Source organism: Chenopodium album, chromosome 9 (assembly GCF_948465745.1).
Source record: "Chenopodium album chromosome 9, dcCheAlbu1.1, whole genome shotgun sequence".
Lineage (NCBI taxonomy): Eukaryota > Viridiplantae > Streptophyta > Magnoliopsida > Caryophyllales > Amaranthaceae > Chenopodium > Chenopodium album.
In genome coordinates, this window is record NC_137842.1 from 59,685,638 (window position 1) to 59,688,150 (window position 2,513).

Sequence of the window (2,513 nt, forward strand, 5' to 3'; positions counted from 1 at the left end):
ACTTCAAGAACACTGGAATAATAATGGGCTAAATAAAAATTGATTTGAAACAAAAATAAATAAATTCATTAAAAAAAGGAAAAATTGAAAAGAATAATCCCACCTTTCGCCCATCTGCTCAAAATAATCCCACCTTTTCGAATTCCAGAAATAATCCCACCTTGTAACCCCATCTTCTCAAAATGATCCTTTTTACCCACAACCGTTTCAACAGGTAATTTTTATTTTTTTTTCAAATAAATAAAACAAAGGCAAAATAAAATTAAAAAAAAAAAAAACAAGAAAAAGAAAAAATCCCCTAACACCCTAACGCAGCCCCACACCCACCATTGGCACCACCTGTCCTCCCATCGACGACAACTTAACCCTAGCCGTCGGCACCCCTGCCCCACCAATACCGGCGAAACCTTCCTTCCCCCTTCTCTTTCCCCGAAAACCATCTTAACCCAGCCTAACCACCTCAATCATTCGAACCCCAGCCTCTTCGAACCACTGCAAACACCACCCGAATTCCACCTCAAACACCACCTCAAAATAATCCCACCGCAAACACCTCAAAATTGGCCGATGTCTGGGATTGCCAGCGGCAAATGTGTTGTTTTGGGGTTGAATTGGAGGTTGTGGCTGCGACTTGTGGGGCTGCGAGCCTGCGACATCACGATGGTTGGAGATGGTGGTAGCGATGTTGATGGCTGCAATTTTGAAGGCTGCCACGCTGGGGGAAGTTGGGGTAATTGTGGAGTTAGTGCAGTTGTGGTCGTTGTGGGGTATGTTGGGCGAATTCGGAGGTGGTGCGGTGGGGTTGTTGGTGTGGCTGGGCGAAGCCCGGGAGTTAAGAGGGGTTGTGATCGGTGGAGATTTGGTGTGTGTGGGTTCGATGGTGGTGGGGTGTAGTGGCAGCAACTGCAGAGAGGAAGGTGAAATTTGTGATGGTGGTGATGGTGGTAAGGCGCGGCGGCAGGGGGTTGTGACGGTGGTGATAAGGGGGTGGTCGTGTAGCTGGGAGAATATTTTTTTTTAATTGTTTTGTTTTTATTTTAAATTATTTAAAATTTAAGACCAATTAAAAGGTGACACGTGTCAAGTCACCTTCTAAAACAGGTTACTAATTTCATAAACCGGTAAAAGGATCATTTTGAGAAGATGGGGTTACAAGGTGGGATTATTTCTGGAATTCGAAAAGGTGGGATTATTTTGAGCGGATGGGCGAAAGGTGGGATTATTCTTTTCAATTTTTCCTTAAAAAAAAACAACAACATAAAATCCCAGCAAATTAAAAAAAAAAAAAAAAAAACAAAGTTACTAAATTTTACAATTGTAATTACATCAAGGCTTGAGTATTCATTCCCTCAAAAAAAAAAAAAAAGGCTTGAGTATTCCATTCTCTCCCTTCGTTTGATAATTTTGTGAGATGAAATCAAGCAATCTGACAAAACAAAATAATGAACCATTATAATTTACAAAAACAAAGAAAATAGAAGAGCACTAAAAATTATTATAAAAAATCACCACTTTACAAGCAACTAGAGGCCACAATAAATCCAATTTATAAAAGCATACAATTATTGCAACCATGAAATCAGTATTGTACTCTGCATGTATGTTCATCGCAATTAACATCCAATCAATCAAAGAAATTTGCAATAAAACATCGAAAATAACAATGAAGAACTAATTGTATATGTATTTACTCGGTACTATGACAAAGACAATGGATAAAATTTGTCTAAAAAAAATTAGGATGAATAATTTTTCAAAGCCTTGAAGATCCCTTGAAGATCTAATAGTATAAATTATTTCATAAGAATAATACCTCACCAATTGAAAAATAGCGAAACAAAATCTTATTTACCAGAAAAAATGGAGGTATTCGCCATTGAAATTAATGAGTGCCGGTAGTATTTATATTTCTTCATATGGCTTGTTTATCACATCTTCATATAATTAACTTGGCATTTTTTTTTAAACCTGAGAAAATTGAGAGGAGAAAGAGCAAGCAGGAAGCTAAGGAAGAGAGAGTGACGGCGGAACAGGTTCAAAGAGAGGATGAGGGTTTTAGTTTAGAGTTAGGGTTTGAAGAGAGAGAATGACTTAAATAAAAAGAGGCATTTTATTGCATTCAAGATTCAGGAGTAAAGGTAAAAGACCCGTTAGATTTAACAACGGGTCTCTTATATCTATGGTTTTTTTTCTAATACATATAAGAGACCCGTTATAATTAATATGTGATCTTTTATACCAAACAAACCCGTTATTCAAATAACAGGTCTTTCATTAGGGGTCTCTTTTTCAAGTTTTGTAGTAGTGTGACATCTTCCTCCACGCACTTTACTTTTGGTGGTGACAACTTTGATCAAAACAGCAACAAGAAATAAAATTACATACTAACTTCGAATTGATATTAAAAAGGTGACTGAAAAAAAAGAAAAAGAAAACAAAACAAAACAAAACTTACTGCTCCTGAACTCCCATCACCAGAATTCTCCTCAGTTACGTAAACATATTTTTCACTA

General features: G+C 37.0%; 1 long non-coding RNA gene across 1 annotated transcript; it reads right to left on the reverse strand.

Moving 5' to 3' along the window:
• Positions 1 to 1,255: 1,255 nt before the first annotated feature.
• Positions 1,256 to 2,108, reverse strand: LOC145559991 (uncharacterized). The gene is made up of 2 exons (XR_014093064.1): positions 1,853 to 2,108; positions 1,256 to 1,426 (listed from the first exon to the last, which is right to left on the reverse strand). It is a non-coding gene; the product is annotated as an uncharacterized LOC145559991 (long non-coding RNA).
• Between the last annotated feature and the right edge of the window lie 405 nt (positions 2,109 to 2,513).